At 38.9% G+C, this 22,690-nt stretch overlaps 1 protein-coding gene across 4 annotated transcripts in view; it reads left to right on the top strand.

Annotated features, from left to right (window-relative positions):
- LOC122787161 (tyrosine-protein kinase ZAP-70) overlaps window positions 1-22,690 on the top strand; it is a 730,437-nt gene that overhangs the window by 498,686 nt on the left and 209,061 nt on the right. The gene's annotated exons all lie outside the window — the stretch shown is intronic.

Genomic DNA, 22,690 nt, shown 5'->3' with positions numbered 1-22,690 from the left:
TTTGTGGACGATGTCCTCATTGTATGGAGAGGCACTAAAGAGGAATTTACAACTTTCCTGTATTACCTTGAAAGTACAACTGACTTCTTAAAATTTACAATGGAAACTTCGCATGACACACTAAGTTTCCTAGATGTAAATTTAAGCATTGAAGCAGGAACCCTGGTCTCCAGCCTCCATAGAAAATCATGCTGGAGGAACACGCTGTTGCATTTTGACAGCATGCATCCTAGGCATGTTTTCTATGGTATCATCAAAAGTCAATTCATCAGGGTAGATAGATTATATAAAGATCATGAGATAAAAATGAAAGAAATGGAATGTTTGGAAACATACTTCCAAGAAAGAGGTTACAACAAAAAGCTAGTTAAACAGATTAGAGCAGAAATTTATGAACCTGTCTCCTATAAGGAAGCAAACTCGGTTATAAAAGGTTATTCGAATAGATATATTGGTAAAAATTATAAAGTAAGAAATATGGAGACAACTAAAAATGAAACCGCTGTACTTAGATACGTCATGACTTACAGCAATGACAGTAAAGCGATCAGTGAAATTATTCAAAATAATTGGAAAATATTAACTACAGATGATAAGACTACTGAAGTTGTAGGCTGTTGCCCTAGGTTTGCATATAAGAAAAATAAAAACCTGAAAAGGCTACTATGTTCTAACCCCAGAATGAATGACATTATGGACTGGAGAAGAGACTTAAGGGTAGGCACATTTCCCTGTAGGAAATGTAATATGTGTACCCACATTACAACTGAACAGAATTTTATACATCCAGTGTTGAAATATATGTTTGTCCCTCATTTTGAGGCCACATGCACCACAGAAAGTCTAATATATTTAGCAACCTGTGAGTCCTGCCCTGCATTTTATGTAGGACTGACGAAAAGAAAATTAAAGAATAGAATTTATAATCACATATACGACATAAAATGTAAAAACTCTCTGAATGCTTTAGCTAAACATATTATAGATTATAAAGATCATTTGTTTAAATTCAGGGTGCTTGAGATAGTACATATTAATACCCGAGGTGGAAATCATATTAATTCACTAGAGAATAGAGAATTAGAATGGATCTTTAAACTTAGAGCTCACGTACATCCAGGAATTAATCAATATATATATCCATTAAACCTATACTCAAAGCAAGAAGGTAGGAAGTTACTGCCTGTTACTTTTGTTCATTATAACTGTTATAAATTAATATAAAAGGGAAATTAATCATAAGAGGAAATATGTTAGAGACTTTCACATGTACATAATGTTATAAAATGGATTATATATAAAAATATATAGTAGTGCATCTATACAGATTTGATTAATATAAATTAGATGAAAATGTGTGTAATAAGTTTTTAATTGTAGCAGAAATATTGTATATAGGATATCTTATTTTAGCTATGAAATATATATTTGACAAAAACATAACTAAGTATGGAAATATAGCAATAGATATAAGCTATGAAACTGCATATTATAAGTTCAAGAGTGACTTAAACTATAGTTATGTATAAACTGTATATGTATGTCTAGATTTTTTATATTCTTTATGTATTATGTATGCAACTTATGAACACAGTATTTTAAACTATAGATTGAATCATTTTAAATAAGGTTCATTGTTCTATATGTCCTATGCATTTTTATTTAGAATGGGCACTTGTATAACTTCAGTAAGAGTCCAGTTTGAGCAGCTAGCATTTCAACAGAAATTTAATCAATTTGTTGAATGACTTAATTAATTAATTAGACTACTCAAATTGCTTGATGAGTTAAATTAAACTTAATGAGAATGAGTATTTAAAAGCCAGCACTAGACACAAGAAGTTAGATCTGAAGAAACGTATATGGTATACATGAAAGCGCTCATCTATTTTACTCTGCAAATAAAGACTTTCTACTTTTGGATTACATGTGGATATTCGTTATTTTGGATTATTTTTACGACTGAAACATTCTTGGATATTTGTGTGACCATCTCAGTGCTGATTCCACCCGTTTGTTTGCTTCTACTTGTATTTGACTTATGCAATAGATGCTTTCTAGGTGTACAGAAAAATAACTTTCCATGTATAAAAATGAAAATGAATATCTTTAGAATGAAAACAATATTAGGGTATCATAAGTATAAATGTTGCTCAACATATAAATCTCTATGAAATGATTAAATGTTACACATATATTTTTAACTGTTTTGCTGATAAGGAATAAAGCCATTTCTGCAAGTTTTTAATAATCTAAAGTGCACAACTTAAAAAAATCATAATGGGAGGATTTTTTATCTAGAAACATTCTCTTGGCTTCAGAAAGGTTAAACGTAACGTGAAAGTCTTAACTTCAACAGTTTTTATTTTTTATTTTATTTTATTTTACATTTGTTAACCGGGAAAGTCCGACTTGGAACAAAGCCAATTTTCAGCTGAGGCCCAGGGAGGAAGGCTCCAGATGCATGTCTTTGTAACGTGGGGGGAAACTGGAGCACCTGGGGGAAACCCACATGAACGCAGGGAGGACATGCAGACTCCGCACAGAAGGCACACCAGCCAAGAATAGAACCAGAAAACATCTTGCTGTGAGGCGACAATGCTACTGCTGCACCACTGCACCATCCAGTTACCACATCCTGGTATGCCTTTAAATTCAGAGGCCAGTCTACAGTTGAGGTTTCCTCTAGCAGGAGTTACAATGCAGACAGTGGTTTATAGGGTGATGCTGTATGCAAATTCAGTAGTCCTGGAGTGTAGCTAATATTAATTTGCCATATACTCTCTTCTGGAAATATCCAGGGCTCCAGAACTGCTTGGCAGTATTATTCTCTGCATTGTTGAGTAAACTTTTACAATAGAAGGAAAACCTAACCACCATAAGAACATGGCAAATATCCATTCATTCCTGTGGGAGTACACGCAGTGTAAGATAAGCGAAGATGTAAGGTGGTTTTAGATCATGTATTTGTGTACATTTGTGGATGTGTTCTTAGAAAAAAAAGATTAAACTCTCATCTCATCAAATGAAATTAATTCAGCTGAATGAAGTATGAGTGGGTCTGATGTGAAATATACACAGGCACTTATTGAAAAAAGTAAGGGACTTTTAGGAGTGAGCTGGCCAAATTTCCATTAATTATAGGAATACCACCTCATGTCATACCTGAAAAGAGGCTGGAGTGTCTAACATGACCAAAAATATATTAATGAAGTAACTAACTAACTATGTTTTGCACTGTATGTACAGGGAATATATTCTATGAGTCGCTCTGTTTTTATACTCCTACAATACATACAATATTACTGAAATACCACAAGTCCTGTATGGTGTTCTCTAACTCTGTGCAATAAATAAAATATCATGTAAAGCAAACAGAGGAGCAGGCTGGTCCAAAGATAAACTCTGTACCCCGTAGTGCAGTACTCTGGAGATCATTTCTGACTTGCGATCACAGTCTCATTTGGAGTTGGAAGGTTTTCCGATGTCTGTGTGAGTGTGTTTTTTTTTTTCTTTCCCAAGTGCTCTTTTTTCATTCCACATTCCAAAACATGCTGATTGATTGTCTAAGTTATTCATGTGTAATTGCACTGCACTTTATGGCCCATATCATGGTTGAAAAGAATTTAAGGACTGGTCTGCTAATCTAACTAATAAATAAGAAACACCCCAGCATATTACAGTTTTCCTTTTGTTAGGACCACATTAGTGTCTCCCATTGATTTTGCAGGGTTGCAGTAAGCATAACTTGTATGCTGAAGGGGTTTACATAGTTTCTGTAGGTTTCTGTAAATGGATTGCCTTGTTTGTGCATTTCTGTTCTTGCTCTGACGTATATGACTAGTTTGGCTTTCTTGTATCTCTTAAATTTTTTATGTACTTTAATAGTCTATTGAAGATTATGTTAGGATTTGTAACTGTTATAGTTATATTTTTAGTTAGTATGACATTAATTTAAACTCTTCTTTTTGACTTGCTATTTGCAGTTTATGTTTTAAAGGTGGTGCAGTGTACTCCGAGATATATAGAAAGCTTTGCTGGAGGAACAATATTTGACATCGCAGTAGTATGCATCCACAGCATATTTATGAAAATATAGTGAAAAGCCAGACCCTTAGAGTGTCATGTCTCACAACTGAAGATGAGAATTATAATGCTAAACACAGGTGAAATAAGTTACGAGGGTTTCAAGATCATATTTTTAGCAAGGGATATTGTAAAAGGAAGTGGAAGGCTTATATCAAGTAAATAATTCACACATATGAGAAAAGGAAAGGTAAGTCCTATTTATCCCTTAAGCACCTAAACCTAGATCCATGATTCACATGTGAACAATGGAGGGCAACAGGTCAATGTGAACAGAATAATGATTCCCTGCTCTAATAAAAATTTGAAGAACCAGGATGTTATCAATAAAAATTGGTGTATTCTCACTACTGATGATAGAATTATTTAATGAGTGCAGGAAGTAAGCACTTTCCATTCAAATGGTATTGTTATGTCCCTTATGTCTCTGGAGTCTGATAATCCACCTATTTTCACATGCTTAGCCTATAAGAATTCAAAATCTTTGTTATGAGAGTGACGTGAAGGGTACAATTGTATCAATTAGACAAGGTACTCTACCCTTGTAGAGGTTGCAATCAATGCATTTATATGTCTAGTAGTAATTGCTTTACAGATCCGGATACAGGAGATATATTTAAATTTAATTTTTATGCTGATTGTAGATCCAGAGACTTTGTATATCTGGCTATCTGCCAGTTATGCTTATGTTTCTACATTGGAAAAACCAATAGAAGTTTGAGGGAACATGTGAGGGAGCATGTCTATGCTATTAATAAGGAAGATGACCATAATGCCTTAGCTAGACATGTATTGAGTGTAGGTACATCACATAAATTTAAGTTCACTGTGCTACAATTAATTAAAAGAATAGATTAGGTAATGTAAAGAACCATATGGAAGAATGTGAAAATAGGTGGATTATCAGACTTCAGGGACATAAGGGACATGGATTGAATGAAAAGGTTACTTGGAAACCTTTTCTAGCTGCACGCCCCTATAAATATTAGTGTTAGGCTTTTATGTAAGTATTTTTATGATTATGGTTATATACAAGCACATTTATATATGCATTATGTGATGGATGCAGTAGTTTTCTATACATGTAGTAGTTTTTTATACATGTAATAGTTTTTTTACATATGCATGTATTGTGTTTTTTAATGAATTTTATGTGAGATAACATGTGACAAACATTGTGATATCAGTGATTGGTTGATTTCATTTAACAATACTATTTGAATGGAAAATGTTTGAATGTTATTTGTTTGAAGTCTGAGGAAGCGTTGGTAAAACGTGAAAGTGCTTACTTTTACTGCAGTCATTAAATACGTGTTTTTATTTCAGCCGTGGTGAGCCTTATCTGTTTTTTATGATGATAGGTCGATGTTTAGGTATTCGATGAGGGTAAGCATTCGACTTTACAATATAGACCTTTTCACTCTTTACTGTAACCCCTAATGAAATTGAGGTAGACTCAATACACCATTTTTTTATGTAGTAACACAGGTATGGGAGGCGGAGAGATTGAAACAGTTTGTGAGTTACTGGAAATTATCCTTGAAAACAATATTTTTACGTCTGAGGAATGAGTTTTTCAGAAAACCTCAGGTGTGGCAATGGGTACTCCCATTGCCAACACGTATGCTAATATTACTTTGAATGAATGAGAAAAAGTAACTGTATACAGGGCTCCTGAGTCCCGATAAATATAGATCTAAAGTTTTGTTTTATAAGTGTTTTGTTGATGACATCTTCCTTTTGTGAGAAGGTGATCAGCTCAAATTAGATGAGTTTATTGAATATCTGCATGGAACTACCAACTTCCTCACTTTTAAATCTAATTCATCTTATATGGAGTGCTACTTTCTGGATGCTTAAATTAGTAAAATGAATAATGATATCCATACATATATTTATAAAAAGGAAGTTCAGAAAAAATAGATATACTCACAGAAAGATCATGCATGCACCCCGCATTTTTAAAGGCATTGTTAAGAGCCAGTGACTACGTGTTAGTAGGTTAAACAGCAATGATATTAAATGTGAAGAGCAAATGAAGGAAATGTTAAATGAGTTTGATGATACAAGTTATAAAAGGGAATTACTGGAAGAAATAAAGGTATAGGTAATAAGCGATAGACATAACTCTGCAAGTCCCTATTTTGCACCCCGGCATTCAAATCCAGAAGTTTTCATTAATCATAACAAAGTCCGACCATTACGGTATGTGACAACATATACAAGGAATATGGAACATGTGAAAGAGATAATCACTAAGAATTGGAGGGTATTTGAAAGTATGCTAGAGCTAAGGGAGATAGTAAGTGAAAAACAATCCTTTAGTTAGAGGAATTGTCCAAATCTGAAAAGGTGTTTGTGTTATAAAGATGCATCTTTAAATGCAAAAGTTTTAAGATATAATAAGCTAAGGCCTTATCCATGCCTTAATTCTGTTAACTGTAAGAAATTTTTGCTCATCCAATAACAAGAAAGATGTACAATTTTTCCTGCTCAGCAACATGTAATACAGTTAATGTTGTACATCTTGCTACCTGTATGAGATGTACCACTTTCTATGTTGGGAAGTGTAGTCGTAGATTGAAATACTGGATCAAAGAGCATCACTGTAAAGTACGTAGAAAATTTTCTACCAATGCTTTGGCAAAGTATATGCTGAACAAAGGGGATGACCATGAATTTAGCTTTAGGGTCATTCAGGTTATATATAGGAATTTGAGAGGTGGAGGCATAAATAATAAGTTAGAAATATGTGAGCTAAATTGGATTTTATGGTTACAAGCTGACGTAGAACCAGTTCTAAATGCTCATGCTAGCATCAAACCTGTTCTAAGAAAAAAACAGATGAGCTTACATTGACATAATATTTTAGAATTTTTTCAGTATATTTTTTATATATTTTTCTATATTTTAGTGATTTGTTTATGTAGTTATGAATATTTTTGATCTTATGATATAGTTCAGTGTATTTATTCTTCATAATTATTTTAAGGTTTTAACATGCTGAGTTATAATACTGCTGCTTTAAATGAGATTTGGGTTGTGACATGACTGTATGAAGTTTATAAAATGGAGAGCTACTAAAATAATTTGAAGCACTGAGGAAGGGTTTTTGCTAACCAGAAAACTTTATTCCAACAAAGTACAAGGCAGCAAAGTTCACTTTTAGGCATTTCCATAGTCTGAGGTTTGTGTTTTTTGTTATTTAAGAACTTAATTGAGTCTTCCATCCTCAACCCCTTTTTCCCATTTAACATGTGGGGTCGGGGTGTCAGTTCAACAGTGACAATCATCTCGGGCCAAGGTTTATACCACTAGGTGGCTAGCCCTGCCATAGTAATTCATTCATGCCACTCACTCACACCTACAGCCAATTTAGACTGTCCAATACACCTACTGCATGTCTTTGGAATGTGGGAGAAAACCGGAGCACATAGAGGAAACCCACATGACCACAGGCAGGACATGCAGACTCCACACAGAAAGCATCCCAGCCAAGAATAGAACCAAAGAACCTCTTGATGTGAGGCAACAATGCTAACCGCTGCACCACTGTGGCCACTAACTTAAATAAACCACATAAACTGAAAAAAAAGCTGATGGTCACAAAATGCCAATTTCAAAAGGTAAGTGTTTTCATCTAAATCTTTAATGGGACTTTATCACACAAATCAGACTTTAAAAAACACTCAGTAGAAATGCAGTCAGTTTAAAAAAAGTAGATGCTTTAGTAAATCCAATAATAAATAAAATTTAAAATAATGTTTGAAAAGAACTCAGGTCAGTACCCTCCCTCCTATCTTTCAAAATCATTCTGAAAGACTTATTAGCCAAAAGCTGGCTCTGATCTTACTCAACACCAGAATAAACTATATCCCTAAAATTTAACAAATACCTTCTCATACCTTATATCTCCTTATTCTCCCTTCTTCACTCACTTCCCTACTTCTATCAGTTTCTCCCCAATGGCTTTGTTTCTGCCATAAGCCTGCTTTTCTCTCACTTCAAATTGCAGTTCCTGTTTGCATTCTACTAACTTACCTTTAGTTTCCCTATAAACAGGCAACAACATTTCTCTAGCTGTTTAATTTGTATCTACTCATAACCAGTGGTTTCATATTATATCTAATGTGGTATAATTATTTAAACTGTATTTGTATTTTGTATTGCTTTTTAATGACTGTATAATTATTATTCTTAAAGTGTCTTATAATGCGTTAGAGCTTTTCTCTCTGGACATCCACTGAAAATGGATTTCTACCCATTCAGATATTCCCGGTAAAATAATTGTCAGTAAATAAATAAATTCACTAACTGAATATATAAAAACATTGTAGAAGGTAAAGTAGAATTCAAAATAATTATTTACATTTTTACTGTACTGGTTTGATACAAATTTTCTTTGAATCCTATGGTGATCTGATCTTGACAAAAGTTGTGCTACCCTGTAGTTCACCAACTAATGTCTCCTTGCAGGTAGTCAGTAATACAACCTGCTCACTTTGTGCATCTTACTGACACGCATAAGTGGTTGCAGGCAGATTGGTGAATGGCAGTAGGGAATAAACGTTCTCTCCAAATGTTAGGGAAAAGATTAAGGTAGAAGCGTGCCTGCTGTTCAAAGAGGAATGCAGAGGTGCTTAGATAAAACTGGAGTAAGGTGTCATATAAACTACTCCCCATAGATGGTGGTGAGAGGAATGTCAAGTTGTTGAAAAATGAGGACATTTTAATACACCAAAAATGACTTAACATTTCAAAAAAAAAGCAAACTATAACGTAAACATTAGTGTCCATAAACATAGAAGCATTTCAACATACAAGTCAGTTCAGTGAATCCAGACCAGTAGGCAAATCCCCATGTAGATGAAGTCTAAAATTCTCCAAACACAGCACAGGCAGAATTAAAAAAAGAGTATATTCTTCACAAAAAAAGTACTTAACTGATATGTACTCCACATGTTCAACAGGATAATCCATGTGGGCATTGCACCACAAATGTTGCCCAGAACATCCAACATGGATTGTAGACAGAAAAGAATAAAAATGGCTTAAGTGTAAGACCCCTGCAGGAACAGAGATGGACTCCACAACTCACGCAGAATTATCCACATAATCACTTTACCACTAACAGTGTCCAAAACACTCCAAGCTGGTGTGGAAAGACAAGAGTCAAAGGGGGATACTTATTCAGTGTACACATCCCACAAGAGCTGCAAAATATTTCACAATGCAGCATGATAAACGTATCCACATAAACTTGGGTACCAGGCACATGTCCCCCAGACCTTAGACCTGCAGTCCATAGGATAGAGATAGTAAAAGATACCATACCTCCAGGGATGCAGGCAAACAAACTATGTCCCACTACTGGCACCATAACTCTGCTCTATCCCACACACCAATAGCTGTCCTCTGCTGCATGGTGTCCACTAAGCAGGATGCAGACAATGATGGGAAGATATGGGTGTGCAGCAAATTGAGAAAAGATGCAGGTGTTTGATAGCCTCCAGTGTCAAAGCAGAAGGTGGCATGCTATGGCACTGATAAATCTGCAGATGCCATACTTCCACCTGTCCACTAAAATGTGGCATAGGATGTCATTCAACACTGCTCACCAATGTTGCTTATATGATGGGGAAGAACACACAGGAAAAACGCATTGAAGGCATTTTACAATAGAAAAGTCTAGAGGATAATGCAAGCCTACAGCCCATGTCTGCCGATAGTCCATATCCCATATCTACCGATAGCCCATATCCCATATCTACTGATAGCCCATATCTACCGATAGACCATATCCCATATCTACAGATAGTGCGGAAGCAGTGGTGTCACCATTCTTTTTTGCTATGCACATGTGCTAGGGGAGCAGCCACTAGATCTGCCACAGAACTGATGGATGAGGGATATGTAGGGGGCTATCTGTACTGATGAACTGTGCAGATGCCAGTATGTTAGGCCTAACCCCGCAGGTAATTCTCAACAAATCTCGAGAAGAAAAAGATGCTCCTCTGACTCAGTAAAGGTGTCTTGCATGAACCTGGGCCACGTAAGTCAGGTCAATGACATCCTTATCCTTTATCCATTTTCTGCACCCACGGTATCTGTTCTGGATGGAATAAACAAACATGTACTTGAGACCCTGGGATGAAACCTGAAACTTTGTTGACTGAGGATTTTTGAAGTCAAGGAGTCTATGTACATAGGGATGTCATTATAAGCCTCTTATTCTCATGGCAGACAACCACATAATCAAATGCCTATCCATATTCCTGCTGGTTCATTGTACACAAGAAGCAAAAGATGAAATGGTCATACCTGTCCATAGTTCCCAGCTGTCCATTGATTGACATGGTCATACCTGTCCATAGTTCCCAGCTGTCCATTGATTGACATGGTCATACCTGTCCATAGTTCCCAGCTGTCCATTGATTGACATGGTCATACCTGTCCATAGTTCCCAGCTGTCCATTGATTGACATGGTCATACCTGTCCATAGTTCCCAGCTGTCCATTGACTGACATGGTCATACCTGTCCATAGTTCCCAGCTGTCCATTGATTGACATGGTCATACCTGTCCATAGTTCCCAGCTGTCCATTGATTGACATGGTCATACCTGTCCATAGTTCCCAGCTGTCCATTGATTGACATGGTCATACCTGTCCATCGTTCCCAGCTGTCCATTGATTGACATGGTCATACCTGTCCATAGTTCCCAGCTGTCCATTGATTGACATGGTCATACCTGTCCATAGTTCCCAGCTGTCCATTGATTGACATGGTCATACCTGTCCATAGTTCCCAGCTGTCCATTGATTGTAAATAGCTTGAGGCAGATTAACATACTGCTGTGGAAGGTGCCAATCCAACAACCAATAGTCAAATGAGACTGCTGGAAGGCTCAACACTTTCTTTTTTATTTGGTATGAGACATAGCTGTTACCCGGATGTGTCCATCTAGACCTTCCAGAATATGAACAAATACACTACTTCATACTGGAACATTCTCATTAAATATATTTAGGAATGATCTGAAGATCTTCATGGAGATGATTGTCTCCTTTTCTGAAACCTCCAGATGGCCTGTTGTAGGACCATCTTACTACCTGTCCACTAATAGTGCCATGCATTATTCAAAAAGGGCTGCAGATAGTTAGACTATTTTAGGATAGCCATGCTGAGACAAAAAATTCCAATATTCTGAGTAAAAGGATCACATAGTACTTTATAGAAGGCTGATTGCTCTATGCTTTAAAAATATGTGCAAGTGATGAATGCTAACTGCTGGTATGAACTTTTCAATACCTAGTAAACAGGGAGGGAGGCAGCACACATTGGGAACAAGCAGACAGACAGAAGTACTAGCAGAAATTGCTACACATTACTGTAACTGCCGAATGCCTAGATAACAGTGGATGGTTGGTGGGGAGCAGCACACAGACAGAACCGACAAGCATAGCAGTAGAGGAGAGATGAGCACACTACTAGAACTCACCATTGCCTGAGTTATATGAGATGGCGAGAGGGGATAGCAGCACATATACAGAACAGCAATGCATATCAGTAGAGGGGAGATGTGAATGCTACTGGAACTCAACAATGCCTGAGTTACATGAGGTGGTGAGGGGGGATAGCAGCACATTACAGAACAGCAATGCATAGCAGTAGAGGGGAGATGTGCACACTACTGGAACTCACCATTGTCTGAGTTATATGAAATGGTGAGAGAGGGTAGCAGCATGTATACAGAACAGCAATGCATATCAGTAGAGGGGAGATGTGAATGCTACTGGAACTCACCATTGTCTGAGTTATATGAAATGGTGAGAGAGGGTAGCAGCACATTACAAAACAGAAATGCATAGCAGTAGAGGGGAGATGTGCACACTATTGGAACTTACGAATGCCTGAGTTACATAACCTCCAACAAACTTTACCATCTTCTATCATCTACTCCCTTAACCACAGTAACATAACCTGTACCTCAAACTATATATTTCCAAAATATCACAGAGCAACCCATGTTACTTACTTTACTACCAAAAATAATTTTGACAATTTCTACAAGATCCTTAAATTTCTACAATATCCCCAGCAACACCTCCTCCTAGATGGTGATATTCAGCCAAACCCTGGACCCAATACTGACTACACCAATAACCTTGACAATTTAACATTACCTATCATTTCTACATTAACTAAACAACCTAACTCCCTCCTGATAGCTCACCTTAACAATAGAAGTATAAAAAATAAAATTTCCCACCTGCATGCACTCATTGATGTGCACTCATTTGATATTCTATGTCTTACAGAGACTTGGCTAAAACCATCTACTCTAGACCAGGAAATTATCCCTCCTGGCTATAATATCCTTAGATGTGACCGTAAAACTAAAAAGGGTGGAGGTATAGCCATTCTCTATAAATCTAATCTCCAAATTTCCCCCTTTAATGTACTTCCATCATTAGACACCAAATCCGAAATCCTGACTACCAAACTCCAAATCAACAACTCCAAATCTATCTAATTTGCATGTATCTCCCCTCAGGAAGCAATACCAATACTCTTGAAAACTTACTTAGTTACCTCTCCACCCAACTACCCCAGGAGACCATTGTAATGGGTGACTTTAACATCGACTGGTCCACCTGCAATTCCCCTAACCCTACTAACCACATAAATCTCTTTGGATTCTCACAATTAATAACCACTCCTACTAGAATCTACAAACCTAGCAGTAAGGAAACTACTCTTGACTGGATCCTTATTAATAGCCACCCTGAAACTTATACTCCAGGAACCCTTCCCGACGATATCAGCGACCATATGCTTCCCTACATTATTAGACAAAAGTCCATATCCCAACTACTCATAGTCTCAAAATCTCCCGCTCAAAAAAATTATTTAATCCAGACAGCTTCCTAAATGAACTGCAAGAATGTGACTGGTCACCACTGACCCATCTTGATCTTGATGAGGATGTGACCTACTTTAACACTAACTTTCTTCATATCCTAGATTACCATGCACCTTATCGCTCTACTAGAATAAGAACCAAATCTGCCCCATGGCTCACAAAACAAACTAGGTAAAAGATGCTCCTCAGAAATAAAATCTGGGCTAAATGGAGAGCTACCAAATGTCCATCAGATCACCTCCACTTTAAGAATATCTTTCTTGGTGGCATTTCTTAACTGTTTAGAGACAAAAAAGACTTCTACCTTCACCTCCAACAAACCAGTCAACAAACTCCACAAAAATTTTGGTCAGGGATAAGCCAACTTCTTCAGCCAGGTCACTCTACTACTCCTGCCCCAGCAGGTTTCAACCATAATAACTCCAACCAGATTCCTGATGCCTTTAATAACTACTTTACAGAAGCCATTCTAACCCTAGCCAATTATTTACCTCCTTTTACTGCTTCCCCACTAAATACCTCCAAGACTTCATCTCCTACCTTTCAGATACAACCTGTACCTACATCTCTCATCTGTAAGCTACTTCAAAAACTGAAACCTTGCACCCCTTCTGCTGACCGTCTCCCAGCTGAATACCTACAAATTGCCGCAAAAGCCATAGACTATCCCATCTCTAGCCTTAATAGGACAATCTCAAAAGGCAAAAACCCTACCATATGGAAAGTATCCCACATCATCCCACTACATAAAGGTGTATCTTCTATTGAGCTTTCTAACTTTAGACCTATTGCCCTACTCTCCCCATTAGCAAAGATAATGGAAAAGTGTATTCACAAACAACTACTTAAACACCTACTACAAAATAACCTACTAGCAAACTGCCAACTTGGCTTTAGGCCATTCCATAGCACAACGACTGCTCTCTTATCCTTCATCGACTCTATAAATACAAATCGTAACAATAACTCTTTTTCCTCTGTACTAATTATTGACCTGTCAAAAGCCTTTGGTATGGTTAACCATAACTTACTTCTAGACAAACTAAAGGCCCATTCTCTTGATCCACAAGCATTACAATGCTTTAGATCTTATCTGGAAAATAGACAGCAAGCAGTACTTTGGGATAACAATCTGTCTTCATTACTTCCAGTAAATAGTGGAGTACGCCAAGGCTGTATCTTAGGTCCCCTTCTTTTTTCCTTATTTATTAACAATCTACACATGAACATACCTCAAGCCACCTGCATTCAATATGCAGATGACTCCACCTTAATCTGTACAGCTAAGAATATAGCCTCTCTCCAGTCCCTCACCCAAACTGTTTTTCATAATGTTGAAAACTGGTTTATGCAACACTGCCTCCTCTTAAATCCCAAAAAAACAAAAATGCTGCTTTTTACTCCAACTCATAAATCACCTAATTCCTTCTCTGTAACCTTCAACAATGCTACTAACATAACCCCAGATACTACAACCCACCTACTAGGTGTAACAATTGATAATCGTCTCAACTACGATGCCCATATCAACTCCACCATAAAATCTGTTAACAAAAACTTGGTACCCTCTATAGAATTAAACCCTTCCTTACCCCTACTGCCAGGAAAACTATTGCCCAGACCCACCTCATTTCTACCCTTTTCTATGCCTCTGCTATATATACTAACCTATCTAAAAACAACATCTCCAAACTTTCTACCTGTTATAATAGCATAGCTAGATTCATCACATGCTCTCCCTTTAAAACTCACCACTGCCTCAACCTCAAACAACTTGAATGGCTAGAACTGCAGAACCATATACTCTGTCAACAATTACTTCTCACTCAAAAGATCCTATATCACCCCAACAACACCCCTATCCTCACTAATCTGATTACACCATATACAAATCTAGCTACACTACGCTTGGCTAATAAGCTCCTAGTTTCCTCAATTAAATCTAACAACAAAGCTGGTGCCTCACTTTTCTCGAACACAGCAGGTAAAAACTGGAATCCGCTTCCTTCTGAATTATTAACCCATGCTTCTACTTCTATATTTAAAAAACATATTAAAACTCACTGGCATTGTCCATGTGTGAACCCAGACTGATATCTCTTCCCCTTCCTGCTCTTACCCCTTTCCCTACTCCTCTAACTTATGCCCCCAAATCTAGTTACTACTCTTTTCTTCATAGTAAGAGGATAAAATATAAGGGCTTTTCTCTCTTAATTGGGTTTTACTCATACCTACTATTGTATTTAGTATAGTTTTAGCATAATTTTTAGTATCATTTTTATAGTTTTAAGTTTATTATTATAATTCTTCTTTTGACCGATGCTGCCTCTGCATTGTGATTTTACATGTCTTTTTATATATTGCTAACTTTTGTCACTGTTCATGCTTGGAGCTTTTCTCCCCGGGCCTCTACTGAAAATGGACAGATATCCAGTTGGACTAGCCCGGTCAACAAATGTAAAATAAATAAAATAAATAAATGGTGAGAGGAGGTAGCAGCACATATACAGAACAGCAATGCATAGTGGTAGAGAGGAGATGTGCACACTACTGTAACTCCCCAATGCGTAAGTGACAAGGGATGTCACCACCTATCTTCATTCAGTGCCACTTCTCAACCTTTATTGACAGTCATGTCTGACTGCTGCAGGTCTTCTCTCATGCAAACTATCTCATGGCTGGATGTCCTCATTTCCTCTTGTTATCTTCCTGTCTGTCTCACCTCTTCTTTACGTATAATCATCTGTATTCCTGCACATGTGACTGAACCACTGTACTCAGTCCTCCTGGACCCTCTTCTCTGATTACACACAGAGCTATCTGAGGAGGAGCAGCTGATCTGTGATATATAGCAATAAGTAGCCTGTTGTTTTGCTTATTTGTAGTAGTTATTGCTTATTCTAGATATTTATAGCAGTTTTATTGTATACTGCATACTTGAACTGTATTTCATAGCTATTGGCTCACTTGTGATAAACATTTCTGTAGTGTTTTCTACCTAAAATAGTTTAGGTCATAGCTGTAATATTGTCCATATTCCTGATTGTGTTTGTGATAAACATTTCTGCAGTGTGTTCTGCCTAAAATAGTTTAGGTAGTAGTTGTAATATTCTTCATATTCCTGATTGTGTTGTGGTCCTAGTTGTTTGTTAGAGGCTGTTTTCTGAGCTCATTGTCCAGGCCATCATAGTTAGCAAAGACCACTCCCCACTTCAGTGAGTGTTTAGTGTTTATGGTCATTGCCTATTCGGCTTGCCAAGGTTACGGCTTGGGGAAAGCTCCTCACTGGTTCTTTTGATTTTTTTTTAAAGTTGTCTCATGTTTCAACTTTCTGTTAAGAAGTTCACATGAGTGTTTCAGCCATTACACACAGAGCTATCTGAGGAGGAGCAGCTGATCTGTGATATAAAGCAATAAGTAGCCTGTTTGTTTACTTATTTGTAGTAGGTACTGCTTATTCTAGATATGTATAGCAATTTTATTGTATACTGCATACTTGTACTGTATTTCATAGCTATTGGCTTACTTGTCATAAACATTTCTGTAGTGTTCTTCCACCTTCCCCCATTGTCTTTATACCTGCTGGCCTTGCAGTTGCCTGCCCCTACTCTAAATTTGATCTTGGACACTCTTCCCAGTTTAGTGTCATTAGTTCATTCTACCTAAATACAGAGAGAACATTTGAGAAGGACAAACCACTTATTTTCTTTCCTTCTGTTCCTCCTTTCTCCCTTACCTAAAAAAAAATGTCTGAATATCCTTGTGTTCTGACTGTGCTTCTCAAACATTGTGGAAATATAGAGTATATTTTAGTGCATTTATTAAAACTGTATTTGCCTTAGTATTGCTACAACTCAAGTGCTCTTGCACTGCATCTGAATTGTTTTAGTATGTTTTCGCTGCTTTTTTGTATATATAGATTTTTCTGTATATGTAGACTACCTACTTATTCTACTGTATTACTGCCTCTTAAATCGTTTTTCAGTTGTGCACTTGCCTTGCTTCATTTTAAAAGTTTTAAATTGCTAATTTTGTAGAGTTCTAATTGTATTTACTGTTTAGGACTACACACTCAAGTGTGTTAGCCTTTTCAGTGTTTATTTAGTGTATTATTGCATTGTTTAGCCTGCTTTAACCCCCCACAAATACTGTCTTCTTTGCTCGTTTCCTGCTTTTCCTAGCTAGTATAGTCCAGATTTCAGGCTTTGCTGGTTTCAGGACTTTATTTTCTGTGTTCAGAGCTATCCAGACCTTGCTGTGGTAGAGGGAAGTCCTACTGCTTACCAGTGAGAGTGGGAGCATTGTACTGCCTGTCTAACACTAGAGGAGTGGTTTCCAGCTCTGAAATTGTAATTTTAGCCATTATGGGCTGATTTTAATAATTTTAGCCATTTTCGGCTGATTTCTATCCCTTTCAACTTTCTGGCTTAAAAACGCTTGTGTTTGCGCATTTTTCACATCGTGCAGCACAGCGGGGCTACGGTTAAACTATTCCAGGTGCAAAAAAGTCTGTTCTTCAAATTTTCCCTTTGCACTAGCTGGTTTCTCAGTAGTAGCACTAAAATCTGAACCCCTGTGACTAGCACTTGTTCTAGAACCTGCTGGAAAGCACTAGGAAGCCTTAAACTGATACAAGCACTCAAATCTCCTTGTTAATAAGGAGAAATTAATCATATGCACTAAGCAGCCTAAAATTGCAAAGTACCTTGCAAAGGTAAGGGAAAACAGCTCTTGTACTTTACAAAAAAGCAGCTAAACAGGCATGTCCAACGGTCAGCTTCTGGTGATTTCTCCTGTCCACCTGGTGAGTCTGGACATACTGGGGCAATGCAGTAACTGCCTCATGTACACAGACTACCCTCTCCTCCTACCACCCAACCCTACAACCTATGAGAGATGCACTTACATAGCCAAACTGGAAGCAAAGCTCTCTCCAGCCAAGATTGTGCTAGACAGTCAAGAGGAGAATGTTAACACCTGCACTACACCTCAAGCAACACATAGCCCTTCAAAACACACACCATCAACACCCACACATAGCAACACTAAACCCACATATGCGGAGGCCCTTAACATTAACCTGCCCAAGCAACAAGGACCTCTGAAGCTGAAACGCAAACAAACACCAGTCAAAACCAAAGTGACACATAGCTCACAACACCAGTGTGCTACCCAACAACAGCCCTTAAGGCAACACAACGTACCCATCACTTTAGTCATAGGTGACTCTATAGTCAGGCACACTGATGTCCCACTCACCAGCCTGAACAAGGAGAAAATTACAGTAAGCTGTCTGTTTGGTGCCATGATCTGTAACATAATGTATGTACTCAAGTCACTCCAAAACAAGTACAAATACGACTCTATCATTGTCCACGTTGGAGTGAATGACTTGAAACGTACCTCCCTGGACTACATGAAAAGAGACATGGAAGGGCTCTCGGATCATGTGGCCCAGGCATGTATTACTCTAGCCCTGAGTAGCATCCTGCCTTTGCCCAGAATGATACCACAGTATAAGTACAAAATGATTGACTTCAACATAAGTTCATAGGTAGGTACTAGGCTATCTGCCCGAGGGCATTTATAAGCCTAGGCAGAGTGTGTCGGCTTTCCCACCCCATTGATTAATTAACTGATCCTCTGTCAAGCAGAGCCAATGATGTGATCCCAGGGGTGTATATTCTGTTACCCATCCACTCGTCAAGGTTTAGTTGAAGAGTGTTAGTGAGGGACTCTGCCTGATGTAATTTGGAATTTTGTTCCAAAGCATGGGGAGTCTCTGTGACAGGAATCTATCCCTCCAGCATTTTCTATTTATTGTTGTGTTGAGGTTTAGCTCACTAGAGCACGTGGTTAGCAGTGACTTGGATTTCTTTAGGTGGAGCATGTCTATCAATTCTGAGTTGGACATGGCTTTGTAAGTCAGGCAGAGATCACCTCTGAGTAAGTGATATGCCACTGAGTACAGCCGGAGTTTTTTCAGATACCAGTAATCCCCTTGGTGAGGTACTTTTGTGGTCTTTCCAGCTGTTGGAAGTGTCTTGTGAGGTACATCCCAAATGGGGCATTGTACTCTATGATGGGTCTAATGAGTGACAAGTAGAGGGGCACTATAACCTCTTTATTTCTGGATGAGAACCCTTTAGTAATTAGATGGGCCACATAGAAGGATTTCCTAACTACTTTGGCAATATGATTGTCAAAGGAGAGATTACTATCTACCTGGGTCACCAGATCTCTTATTACCTCTTCTGTATTAAGGGGGCTGCCACCTATGTGGTAATTCGGGGGTGTTTTGTTTTTTCCAAATGGGATGACTATGCATTTTTTGGCATTTAGCTTGAGGCCATGACTTTAACACCAGGTGTCCGTCTCGGCAAGGCCCTTTCGAGGCTGTCTGTGTCAGCCAGAGAGACAATTATGGCTTCCAGTTTGCAGTCATCAGTGAACTTGGTTAGCCATAGTCCTCCTGTGTTTGCCTGTACTTCTGAGAAGTATATGCCAAACAGTAGGGGTCCCAGGACCGAGTCTTGTGGGACACCACTTGTGACTGGTTTAGAGCCAGACCTGGAGCCCGCTATTCTTACCGTGTGAGTTCTGTCTGTAAGCCAGCAGGCAGCCCATCTCATGACGTAGGGGTTTATGTTCAGGCTGGTGTGTTTTTCTGTAATACCCGAGTGGGGAATGGTCGTGAAAGCCTTGGTGAGGTCAAGGTAGGCTGTGTGAACCACCTTTCCTTCGTCTATGGCCTTGGTGACTGTCTTGAAGAAGTCAGCCAGGTTTAGAAGGCATGATCTGCCCTTAACAAAGCCAAACTGGTTTGGGTCAAGTGTTTAGAGGTTCCCAATGTCTTTGTTAATGAGTTCCATGATGATGCGCTCCATAGCCTTGCAGACCAGGCTAGTCAGGCTTATGGGGCAATAGTTACCAGGGTCAGTTGTGGCTCCTTCTTTGTGGAGAGGAATAACTGTTGCTGTGCACCATTCTATGGGCATGTAGATAGTGGAGAGGCTGAGGTTGAACAGCGTGTTTAGGTGAGGGGTTAGTTTTTTCTGTAGTTCGTGCAAGATGCAGCCTGGGGCACCATCTGGTCTCATTGATGCTGTGTTTTTGGCTTTTGAAATGGCTGTTTTCATCTGTGCATTTATGATTTTTGGCAAACTACACTTTTCCGGTATTGCTGTGGGCCCTTTTGGAGGTGAGAGGGGGGGTGAAGTTTGCACTGAATATATCTGCCAGGATGTTGGCAATATCAGTAGGTTCAGTATATTTTGTGCTATTTTGCACTAGTTCAGTGCATATCTGTGAGTTGCAACATAGATTCTTAACATAGCTCAAGAAGGCTTTGTGGTTATCTTTTGAATTATTGGCTATTTTTCTTTTGAAGTTAGCCTCGGATGATCTCATGAGGGACCTCAGTTTCTTATTGATACTGATCAGGGATGTCTTTCCTTCTTGGGATTTGCTTTTTTTCTGAACATGTTTCCTCCTTCTATTGTATAGCCTGTTTGTTGCAGGGGTCCACCAAACTGGTTTCCTTCTCTTAGAGGAGTGAGTCTTGGTTTGCTAGGGATGGCTCGATCCATGAATCCTTGAAGGTGCTCATAGAGTGCATTTGTAAAGGTTTCTGCACCTTGGGCAGCATTATCCTTTAGCGTGGGGACTGTGAAACTTACCACCTCTGTCTTAAGTAAGGTGAAGTTTGCTTTAGAAAAGTTTTTTACTGTGGTTTCCTTAGTTGGGGGTAGTGGTGGGGTTTGGACAACCAGAGTGATTAGTTTATGGTCTGATCTAACCAGTGACAGGTTGTCCTCCGGTGTGGAACACCTGTCGCCCATGTTGGTGATGACCAGGTCCAATATGTTTTCACCTCTGGTAGGGGAGTTTACCAGGTGATCTAGGGCATTTGAGTTGATGAATTCCAGGAAGCGCTGGGCCTGGGAATTTGTACTCGAGTAGTTTTCCAGGGAATGGTAGGGTAATTGAAATCATCCAATATCAGGGTGTTTGGTAGGACCTTCATGTTTTCCAGTGTCTCCAGAAAGGTGGAGTGGTGGTCCTGGGTCATGGAGGGTGATCTGTAGCAGGCCACAATTTGCATTGTAGATATGCCTGATGTTAGTTGCACATCGATGATCTCAGAGGTATCATGCTGCGCCACTAACCTGGAGGTGTAGGTATCCTTGATGAATATGGATACACCCCCTCCTTTTGTGATTTGGTCCATGTTCTTTGGCCGAAACTTGTGGTATGAGTTGTAGCCCGGTAGTGCTGGGGTGCTACCTGGAGCCTTGAACCAGGTTTCAGTTACTGCACAGATGTCAACATTCTCCATACTGAGGAGTGCTTTGAGCACGTGCAGTTTGAGATTTAAACTACTGGCACTGAGTAGCATAACCCACAGTTTTTTGTTAATTGTGCTTTTTACGGAGGTGGGTTTGACATTTGAGCCTTGCCTAAAAAAGGCACTATGGATGGGGGCAGCAAGAGCCTTGGCCAGTAATCGAAAGCCTAGGGGTGTCAGGTGCAAGCTGTCTCTTGCGAAGCAATGCGGCTTGTCGAGCATGTCGTCCCAGGCTGACAGACACTGGATCCCCTTTGAATTACACTAGAAGCTTAGCCAATTGTTGAAATTGATCATTTTTTCTTTATACTGAGGTATCATTCTTGGTGAGGATGCTACTCAGGGTCAGGGTCATACCAGCCTGGGCTACATTATCAGAGAGCTCTTCCATGTCTCTTTTCATGTAGTCCAGGGAGGTACATATGAACAATTGGCTAAGCTTCTGGTGTCATTCAAAGGGGCTCCAGTATCTGTCTGCCTGGGACGACATGATCGACAAACCACTATGCTTTACCAGAGATGGTCTGCACCTGTCATCCTTGGGATACAGGTTACTGGCTAAAGCTCTTGCCATCCCTATAGTGCCTTTTTTAGGCAAGGTTCAAAGGACAAAACCACCACCAAATGATGTGGACATCCTGCAGAAGTGCCTCACTGAGACAGATGCCTGGTGTCAGAGCCATGGCCTCAAGCTCAATGCCAAAAAGTGCAGTGTCATCCCCTTTGGTAAAAACTCTGTACCCGTGAACTACCACATAGGCAGCAATCTACTTAACACCGAATGCGTGATAAGAGACCTTGGGACCCAGGTGGACAGTAGTCTCTCCTTTGATAGTCACATCGCCACAGTAGTCAGAAAGTCAATCTACATGGCACACCTCATCATAAAAAGGTTCTCATCCAGGAAAAAAGAGGTCATTGTTCCCCTCTACTCGTCACTCATTAGACCCATTAGAGAGTACAATGCCCCTTTTGGAATGTACCTCACAAGACATCTGCTGAAGCTGGAAAGGCCACAGAAGTACCTCACAAAGAGGATTACTGGCCTCAAACAGATGCCCTACACTGACCGCCACAAAAAACTCCAGCTTTACTCCATAGCATATTGTCTTCTCTGAGGTGATCTCTGCCTAACATATAAAGCTATGTCAAACCCAGAGCTGTTGGACATGCTACACCTAAAGAAATCCCAATCCCTCCAAGCTACATGCTCTAGGGACCTAAACCTTGTCAGCACAATACACAGGACATGCTGGAGGGATAGATTCCTGTCCCAGAGACTTCCTATACTCTGGAACAAGCTACCCAACTATGTCAAGAAAAGTTCTTCA

This window comes from Protopterus annectens, chromosome 13.part0 (assembly GCF_019279795.1).
Source record: "Protopterus annectens isolate FY-2018-M chromosome 13.part0, PAN1.0, whole genome shotgun sequence".
NCBI lineage: Eukaryota > Metazoa > Chordata > Ceratodontiformes > Protopteridae > Protopterus > Protopterus annectens.
The sequence above is the reverse complement of the archived record's forward strand: the minus strand, read 5'-3'. Positions and strand labels throughout refer to the sequence as shown.